This window comes from Squalius cephalus (assembly GCF_949319135.1).
Source record: "Squalius cephalus genome assembly, chromosome: 3".
In the NCBI taxonomy this organism is placed as follows: Eukaryota; Metazoa; Chordata; class Actinopteri; order Cypriniformes; family Leuciscidae; genus Squalius; species Squalius cephalus.
The window spans coordinates 31,670,898-31,681,034 of record NC_137124.1 but is presented as its reverse complement, the minus strand read 5'-3'; the positions used below and the strand labels follow the sequence as shown (position 1 = coordinate 31,681,034).

The following is a 10,137-nucleotide window of genomic DNA, read 5'->3' as shown; positions in this document are numbered from 1 at the left end:
CACAATGTCATTACAATGAACTACACTGGGGAAAAATGTGATCAATAACTCATGGCAAAATATTTTTACATTAACATAAGTTTATCAGTTTTCACTTTCACAAGTCAAAGCAATTCATCATTACTCAAGATTTAACAGTTGAAATGACTACAGCCTTAATTTAACGCAGCAAAAATTATTTTACAGTGTAGACTAAGATCTTTTCTATTTTTTTCTCAGCCTTTTTCTTGGTTGCTTTTATAAACAGACAACCATTTATTTAACAGTGCCTTTTATAAAAGAGACTATAATATAACTAAAAATTACCATTATGTAGAATATTTTTGTACTTCACTTTTATTTGTTCCCATGTTCTAGTGTGGTGACTGACATTACAATGAACAAAGTAATTATACAATTATTAAAATACAAAAATATAGGCTAATAAGTGATAAAAACATCTAACATGGCCACTTCTAACGGATTTAAATTGTCTGCCACTTTTTGCCAGCCCTCTCTCCTGGCTTTTGCAGACTTTGAGGTGTTCCCTGGCGTTTTGATTAAACATTAAAATTCCGAATAAACTTCGACTATTAGTTCTTGCTCTGCTGAGGAGAAAAACTGAGCGCGCTCTTTGGCCACGCTGAGCAGCCAATAGCAGCGTTGCTGATCAATGTTTCTACTATCGATACATATCCCCTTTTAAACTTAGCATGAACGTGCAATTATCTCAGATAACTCAATCCAGCTATACTAATCATATCCGGCAGGTGTGTTCGAAGAACCAAATTAGCCAGATCATGATTAGCACGATGATATCATCTTGGATGTGTCATTTGATCTCGGATGTAATAAGCAACGTACGAAGAACGGGCCCCAGGGTTGAGTATAATTAGTTGTGTATGTATATTCTTTAGATACGGGGTGGCTTTAACACATTTTTCTGGCAGTTGAAGTGTGAACTGTTGGCTTTGGTGAGTATTACATACTTTGTTGTTCAAACGTTCTTTTAGTAACAAAGTAAAATTAAAATGGATTTGTTACAGGATTTTATTGTTGCTCCTATGATGGGTGAATTAAAGTGTCTTTCAAAGAAGCAATTATTTAAAGTAGCTGAACATTTCGAGTTTGAATTGGCTTCAACAAAAAGTACTAAGGTAAAACCTCTGCGAGGGGCTGTAGAGGAGAAATTAAGAGAGATGTTAGTTTTGACTTCAGAGACACCGTCTGATGAAGAGGTGACACCTGAAGGTACTTCAACACCTCACGCGTTGTTAGATCCTAACAGGTTAACCTATGAACAAAAGTTAGAAATCCTTAGTATACAAAATAAAGAACGTGAATTGGACAGAATTTGTGTTACAGAAATTGAAAAGCAAAGAGCGAGAACAAGAACGCAAATTTGAAACTTGTAGAATGCAACAAAAAATGGAAGAGGTGAAATTAGCTCAGGAGGAGGAACATCTTTGAAAATTGTGCACTTTATTTACTCGTCTTGAGATCGCAAAGTTGACTGTAAATTTAGTGAAATGTGAATTTGCACGTGCCACTGTGGTCTATTTGGGAAATGTGGTAGGACAAGGTAAAGTCTGTCCTGTCCGGGCAAAAGTCCATGCCATTGATAAGTTCCCAGTTCCTTCTACGAAGAAAGAGTTGATGAGATTTTAGGAATGATTGGGTACTATCTGAAATTCTGTGAAAATTTCTCAACAGTGGTTGCTCCTTTAACAGATTTGTTAAAAGGTAAACGGAAATATGAATGGTCCTCAATTTGTCAACATGCTTTTGATAATGCCAAACTGTTGCTGAGTTTTGCTCCCGTATTAATAGCACCTTGTTGGGACCGTCCTTTCCTTTTAAAGGTAGACGTGAGTGGGCTGGGTGCTGGAGCTGCATTATTGAAGAAAGATAATCTTATGGTGGATACCTTGTCATGAGCTCCACTGAACGAGTAACCTATTACAATTTTGTTGGTTCTTGTCTTTTATTTCACCTCATTTATGTTCTCAAGGCGCCTGAGAGCATTGTGAGGTGGAGTTGATAAAGGGTAGGTGGTGAATGAGAGAGGGTAAGTGGATCCAATAGTTTTGTTTAAATTTTAAGCCTGGTAAAATTCTTATCCTGTGATGTATTATGTTTTTTGTATGTGTTGTTTCATGTATTATGTTTACAGAGTACCTTTTTATAAGGGCCTCTGTCTTTGGGAGGGAGGTGTGACGATCCAAGGGTCTGTGGTGCTTTGTTTTGTCCAGTAGGTGTCTCTGGGTAACACTTTTGTGTCTTCAGGTTAATTGATGTGTCGCAGGTGTGGAGAATTGGTTGATTAACATGCTGTTTATAAGATGCTGGCTTTCTCACCCTCGGAAGGAGTGGAAACAATTGGGCTTGGTCTCTGCTGGTCTCGCTGCTTGGTGGACATGCTGACTTTTTACTCTCTCCAGTCCAAGGCTTGATGTGGTTGTTTTTGTGTTTGTAGATTTTTTTTTCTTTTACTTTAAATGTAGTTATGTCTGTTTTCTTGATTAAATATTAAATGTTCCAAATTTGATTGTGTTTGGCCTCCCCATTCATGTTATTGCTCCTTGAGCCAAGGGGTTGTAACAAATGCCCTCAAATGTTAATCTGAACTAAAATAAACATTTGTTTATAACTACTACAATATTACATTTCATTTTTTCCAAGGAGCTGTTTTGTTTTATATGCTCCTAAGAAGAGTCAATTATAGCTCCAGAATTGCTCAAAGTAAAAAAAAAAAATCATATTTTATGATGTTAGTTTTAATTAAAAAAAGAAGAAAAATAAATAAATCAAGGAAATTTCTCTGGCATTTCTTTCTTTTTGCTGTATCGAAAACGTACCAAACCGTAACACAAGTGTATCGTATTGAACCGAACCGTGAATTTTGTTACACCCCTAGTGGTAAGTGATAAATTACACTGGATAAAATAGCTCCACTTGTCTTGTACAAATGGTGTAATTTTGCAGCAGGTAGGCTAGAAAAAATATGTTTGTTAGCTACCTGCCTGACGGCAAATGCTGCTTGTAACAAACAGTTAGTGCAACGTTTTTTTCGAACGGACGGAATATGGTTACATATTATGTTTTTTATTGGGGGGGGCCTCCATGTCCATTTTGCTTGGGGCCCCCAAATTCCTTCAAACGGCCCTGGTTGGTCCCACAGCACGCAGGCCTCCACAGATCCAGGCAGTACGGTAGTTTACTGGAGGGAAAATAAGAAACAAACTGCCAGTATCTCTAGTCCAATGCAAGCACAAAGCTAATGTTAGCCTACTACCACTCTCACGTGTGCACACAAATACCCACACCAACCAATAAACACCACAACCCAAATAAATCACAGCACTACAAAGAAAAACCAAGAGCTATGGCTAGTGTACTGGCAATTAGTTCTTAGTCTCTACTAGTTATGAATTAGATGTAAAATGATCACAACAATATCCATTAGACGATCTTCAAATATCAGTTACTGGGGTTGTACTCACAATATGACCGAGTAGCAATTCCCACTTACCCACTACCCAGTCTAGTCAATTTTCAGCGTGAATACTCTGCGTCGCCGTCTCACCACCCGCTGATTCACTCGTCTCCGAACAGCTGTGAATGTGATTACTCTGCGTCGCCGTCATGCTCACCACCCGCTGATGCACTCGTCTCCGAACATTTGCTGACTCGCTCGTCTACGAACAGCTGTACAATATTCGGCCACTGCCACTCTGTGTTCCTTCTCAGACGCCTGCGCACCACTGCTCTACAGGACGTCGATTTCCACGTGACTGACGCAGTCACAAACAACACACCTCTCGGTCTCTCAAGCACGGTCTTAAAGGGCAACAGTCTCCACCTTTTTCCTAACCAGCCTATCATGCTGGATTATACACTGTAAAAACTAAAGGAGCCTCAAATATCCTGTCAGATACTCAAGGAACTTAAAATTTTATTTGTAATTTAAGTGCCTCAAAGCTCTTTCTCCTATAGTAGGGTTACTGGAGGAGCATTGACAATATTTGAGGTTCTTGCTGGAACTTATGGGATCCTTTAAGCACTTTGTATTTAGTTCAGAGGTTCTGGAGTCACCTTTTCATTACTATGAGACCTCGAAGTGCTTTGGGGGGAAATAGAGGAACTTAAATGTGATAAAAGGGTTATTGGAAGATCTTTTAACATTTAAGTGGTTCCTGGAGGATCTCTTATGTTAAAGCCAGCATCTGGAGGAACCCAATGGTTCAGTGAGGCCAGAATGATATTATTATTATCCTATTATTACTTAAGTTTGATTCAGTATACATACCCAGGAGAAAAATACGTAGGCTACTATTAAAAATGTACTTGAGTGTGTTTTTAGTAGGCCTTCAATACAAATATAACCTACTTTAATGCATTTTAATACATTTAACAGTAGCCTAGCTACGTCTTTTTCACCTGGGTAGCTTACATTTATTTAGTATAGGCCTATTTTATTGATTAATTTAAACCTTAAACAACAACACTAAAAAATAATAATATTAATAATAAAAATTCATTCATTATTATTGAATAAATAATAGTAATAAAATAATATTTTTTACTACTTCATAAATTATTATTTGAAGAAGAAGAACCAGGAGGATAAAGAGTTTATTCAGTCACGAAACTGCTGCTATTAGTCTGCTGTCGTCGCTTCAGTGATGCTCGCGCTGCTCACGCGCAGCAAAGCTCAGCTGATCGACGTCATCGGGTTTGAAAGTAACGGCTCTCCTCATCAAAGCCTGCCACATCTTCCGCCGTTTGTTCGGCTCTCCGTTACAAGGTTTGTAAACTCGCCAAAGAAATATAAATACTCACTATATATTCAAACACACATATATAAACTAAATTTATTATACATTACTACGTTTTTACAGTGTTTACCACTCGTTTATTGTACAGTATCTGGTATGAAGGTTTTAGCCGCGATGATCTACGTTGATCTAATGAACAAATGGAAATTATTGACTTGTTGTCTTAGATTGATTTAAAGTTAGTCATTCAATTCAACATATTCTGTACAACTGTGTCTTCAAATTGCTGATATAGCCTAACTAATTTATTTCGTCATTGGCGTTTGTTATGAATAACAAAAGCAGGTTAATATAGTTTGGTCTGTTTTTGTTTAGCCTAACTTTACTTACTACAGGTGCCCTCATTCTCTCAAATACCATTTTGAATCCATTTAGTGGTCAATAAATATTATGTTGTGAATAATCAGCTTTGTTATTTTGTTTCCCCAGAACAACCAGTACAATGTTTCAGTGGCAACATTGAATTACAGTAAGTACCTGCACCACATGCAAGTACTTTATTACTATAAGCTCTGTGTGCAATTGTATTGTTTGACTGTGTACTTGTTTTTTAATCAGTTATTCTCTGAAAATCTTCTTCCCTCATGCTCTCAAATCTCATTCATGTTACATTAATGTAATATCACAGGTTTGGAGCCAATAATGATATGCATTTTTTATAGGCTATACCTTGATCATATGCATTTGAATATAAGACATTTGAACCCTGAATTATAACTTCAAGTTTGGTCTCTTTTGACAAAAAAAGGAAAAAGCTATTAAATGGCTTCATAAGACTTACAACACAAACCATAACACATGAGTTGTGAATTCATTGATTATTTTTAGGATCTTTTCTGGGACATTTTTGGAGCTTAACCATTTTTACATGAATTGTTGCATTGAATTGAACTAGACAAGTGTACATAAGAATGGTTTAATGAATGATTTACAAAAAAAAAAATTCTGCTTGTGTTTCATGCAGTGAAATTGAACGGTGACAGGGGTTGCATTATGCCTGAGATCTGCTTTTGGGTTCCACAGACAGAAAGTCAAACAGGTTTGGAACATCACAAGGCTGAGGAAATTATTTAAATTTCACAACTATCACTTTAATAACATTACTAACAGTAAATTTTATACTTTGCAGGGATCTCGGTAAACTGAAATACAAGTTTGAAGTTTTAACAAGAATAAAAATCCTCCTGTAGACCTGAAAATCATTGAAGTGCCTGGACCATCCACCAGAAAAGAGGAAAAACAAACAGAAAATGAAGCTGATGCACCTTTTCACTTTTCTAACTCGTTAAGTACCTCACATGTCCCTTGTGAAGATTTTATAATTGATTGCATTTTATGTTGCAGTGAGTAAAGGTGCGTCACATTTGTGAATTTCGTGAATTACACAGGCAAAAAGGTCCATTGACCATTGTCAGCAGTGTAGCAATGTAATGTATGAACCACCACACAAAATTGCTGATTGTGTGGATTCTTATTGAAATGTCTAAATTCACCAGTGAACATTCACAGAACAACAGATAATTTTACTGCACCTTAACTCTGTTCAAATGGAAAATGTTTTCTGCTTGTTGTGACATAAGGAATACTGTTTCCGGGTCGAAGCCTCTACTTCTACTTCCTTTATCTTGTTTCTAGATATTGAGAATACTCAACAACCATTTATGAACACTGTTGATTCAAGTCACACATTTAAGCTTTTCAAAAGCCATAGTTTACATTACAGTCTCCAGTCTAACGGCATCCCATACTTCAACATTTTATGATTCAAAATAGCTGAATAACTAACCATCTGAGATTTCGGAATAGATATAAATGTTAGGATCATAATTTTCAGGAATATTAGGCTACAGAACAATGAGTGCATATTAGCACTGTTGTTTGTTTTTGGCATCTGAGAGAGCTTTTGGACTTGGAAACAGTAGCGTCAGACTTAAGCGAACTGAAACACGTTTTAAAATTAAGTGAGGATGGACATGTTTAATTAGTCAATTTTATTTTTTTACATTGATTTATTACATGGAACATGTGGTTTCTATGCATTTTGTTGAGATGTCTTTTCTTGTGTAGCCTATTGTATACACATGGTTGATTATTCATGTTACTTATGTATTATACAATTTTTTTTGTGTGTATTCATTGATATTAATCTATTACTAGCTTTTTTCCCCAAGTGCATTGAAGTGTATGTATTAAAATGGATCTAAAATATGTAATAAACAATTCTTATTTTGTATTTGGTTCAGTTTGTTTATTATAATAGAAGTTTATGGTAACCGTAGTAACAACATGAAATTAATTTAATACAAAATATATATATATATATATATATATATAAATTTGGTTCCTGGAGGCACCCACAGTGGTTCCACACAGTGCTTCATATAAGAGTTCCTCAGGAAACCTGTGTGGTTCCTCAGAGAACCACCCCTTTTTAAAGGGTGCCTAGAGGATCTACAGACGGTTCCGCCGGTGTGGCGAAGTGAAGAACCCCAAAAGGTTCCTCCAGGCACCTTTAATTTTTACAGTGTGATATCGTGATAAAGATGAATTTGTGATAAAGCTGTGAGAGCTGTCTGTACCTACAGCTAAAATACAACAAAATAAGCGTCATTCTTCTTCCTTTTTTACACGATAAGGGACATCTGATTACCACAGCACTTGCTTACATCAGTTAATAGTTCATAAACTATTGCTTCAACTGATCTCTAACTTCTTTAATTTCAGTTAACACAGAAATGAACGATCAACTGCACATACTGTACCTCTGCTTAGCCATGAACTGGTCGAAAGCTGATGACGTAACATGAAGGTAGGCCCGCCCTCACCCGATACTGATTGGTCGATTGATAAGCTTAAATCTGATTGGCTAAAGAGTACGACTGCTCTGTGTAGGAGGAGAGCGCTGCCAGGAAAGTCTCAAAAACACACACACAGATCCAAGGCGATTCACACGTGAATAACGATTTGCACATTCACATTCAAGGATAAACTCGTACATTTGAAACATTCAAAGGTTTTTGTGAATGGTTGTGCAATTGTGTTTTGCATTTGTGAAATGTATTTTACAAATATATAATTTTATTTTGCGCATGTGATTTGCTTTTTGTGAATATATATTTTTTTCACGCACGTGAATTATTTATGTATTTTATTTTTTTGTATGTGAATTAGTTTCATGCATGTGAAATTGTCTAAGCATGTATGAATCATGTTTTTTGCATGAATTATATTTGAGACTATCTTGCCTCCATAGAAAACTGGGTCTGGCTTTCTGGGATAGTCCTAAAATGGTTCTAGTCATACTTAGGAGGGAGAGGTTATTATGTGAGTATGAAGACCATAAGTCTGAGTGGACATCCATGACATGCAGGGTCCCTCAAGGCTCAATTCTTGCACAACTCCTGTTCAACCTGTACATGCTCCCACTGAGCCAAATAATGAAAAAGAACCAAATTGCTTACCACAGCTATGCAGATGACACACAGATCTACTTAGCCCTATCACCTAACGATTACAGCCCCATTGACTCCCTGTGCCAATGCATTGATGAAGTTAACAGTTGGATGTGCCAAAACTTTCTTCAGTTAAACAAAGACAAAACTGAAGTCATTGTGTTTGGAAACAAAGATGAAGTTCTCAAGGTGAACACATACCTTGACGCTAGGTATAACGCTTAGTCAAACAACTAAAAATCAAGTCAGGAATCTCAGTGTGATTCTGGAGTCAGACCTTAGCTTCAGTAGTCATGTCAAAGCAATAACTAAATCAGCATACTATCATCTCAAAAATATTACAAAAATTAGATGCTTTATTTCCAGACAAGACTTAGAGAAAATTGTTCATGCTTTCATCACCAGCAGGGTAGATTATTGTAATGGACTTCTCAATGGCCTTCCCAAAAAGACCATAAAACAATTGCAGCTTATACAGAACGCTGCCACCAGGATTCTGAGCAGAACCAGAAAATATGAACATATCACACCAATTCCCAGGTCTTTACATTGGCTCCCAGTCACATTTAGGATTGATTTTAAAGTATTATTACTGGTATTTAAATCACTCAATAGCCTCAATGACCTCAATACATTGCAGATATGCTCACTGAATATAAACCTAACAGGTCACTCAAGATCATTAGGATCACATCAGCTAGAATTGACAAAGAGTTCACTCTAAGCATGGTGAGTCCGTTTTTAGCTATTATGCCAGCCGCAGCTGGAACCAGCTTCCAGAACAGATCAGATGTGCTCCTACAGTAATCACATTCAAATCCAGACTCAAAACACATCTGTTTGGCCGTGCATTTACTGAATGAGTACTGTGCCACTGTATGTCTGACTGAATACACTGTATTTTATTTTTGCATCCTCCTTTAATTAAATAGTTAATTGGGAAATTGAGAGATGAAACCATGTTGATGACCTGAGTCTGTGGTAGAGAAGTGAGTTTAATGTGAAACTCGAGGTCAGGGACCAAATCTCTTCTGTGGGGTGTGGACTGGAGTCAGTCCTAGAGCCTCAGAACAAATCTTTGGGGTGCGGATTGGATCGATTCCTTTTCTAGAGATCCTCCTGTCCGATTTTAGGGAAAAATCTGGTCTATTGGAGATGTATAATAGATTACTTAGGGGTGCCGAATGAACACCACAGACACAGTACAATCAAGATGGGACATTCTCACAGTAAAATAAGCAGCTGTGAATACACCAGTGTTTTACCAGATGTGAAGTTTATCTATGTATCATCTTTTTATTCTTTAAAATTCCTTTTATAACTGCATGGTCTAATTCCTTTTATAACTGTTTTAATTTTAATTTTAATAAATTTGCCTTGCCCTGCCTTCCAAGCTGTATAATATAAGTGAATGGCCGTGTCTGTGCATCTATAGTCCATTAAAAAGTGCATATATCCATCATAAAAGCTCTAGGGGGTTAATAAAGGCCTTCTGAAGCAAATCGATGAGTTTGTGTAAGAACATTTTTCATATTTAACAAGTTACAAAGTAAAATTTTAGATTCTGGCCAAACGGTCATACGCAGTCTTGCGCAACTTGATGTCGGAAGTAGCGTAGTGTGTCATGGCGTAGCGTAAATATCAGCAGTACGTCGCATTACTCGAATAAGTTGTGCTTTAGACTTAAGTGGAATCCGTCTGTTTGGTTGGCCTGAAGCTAGTTATTTTACTTTATAAAGTTTTAAATATGGATATTTTTCTTACACAAACTCATTGATTTGCTTCAGAAGGCCTTTATTAACCCCCCGGAGCCGTGTGGAGCACTTTTATGATGGATAGATGGACTTTTATGGACTTCAAAAGAGAAA

At 36.8% G+C, this 10,137-nt stretch overlaps 1 long non-coding RNA gene across 1 annotated transcript; it reads left to right on the top strand.

The window, feature by feature from the left end:
- The first annotated feature begins 4,706 nt into the window (after positions 1-4,706).
- On the top strand, positions 4,707-6,323 carry LOC307155174. The gene is made up of 4 exons (XR_013820470.1): positions 4,707-4,786; positions 5,247-5,286; positions 5,782-5,856; positions 5,947-6,323. It is a non-coding gene; the product is annotated as an uncharacterized lncRNA (long non-coding RNA).
- The last annotated feature ends 3,814 nt before the right edge of the window (positions 6,324-10,137 follow it).